The sequence below is a fragment of the Benincasa hispida genome, chromosome 8 (assembly GCF_009727055.1).
Source record: "Benincasa hispida cultivar B227 chromosome 8, ASM972705v1, whole genome shotgun sequence".
NCBI classification, from domain to species: Eukaryota; Viridiplantae; Streptophyta; class Magnoliopsida; order Cucurbitales; family Cucurbitaceae; genus Benincasa; species Benincasa hispida.
In genome coordinates, this window is record NC_052356.1 from 31,545,164 (window position 1) to 31,545,481 (window position 318).

The window sequence follows — 318 nt, forward strand, 5'->3', positions numbered from 1 at the left end:
TACAACACTTCGATCAGATCGGGGTGGAGAGTTTTTGGATTTTGAGTTCTAGAACTATATGATAGAACATGGAATCGTTTCCCAACTCTCAGCGCCTGGTAAACCTCAGCAGAATGGTGTATCGGCAAGGAGAAATAGAACCCTGTTGAACATGGTTCGGTTGATGATGAGTTACGTTTCCTTACTGAACTCGTTTTAGGGTTTTCGAGTGGAGATTGCAGCTTATATCCTCAACTATGTTCCTTCCAAGAGTATTGCCAAAACACCTTTAGAGTTGTGGAACCGGCGTAAATCTAGTTTGTGTCACTTACGCATATG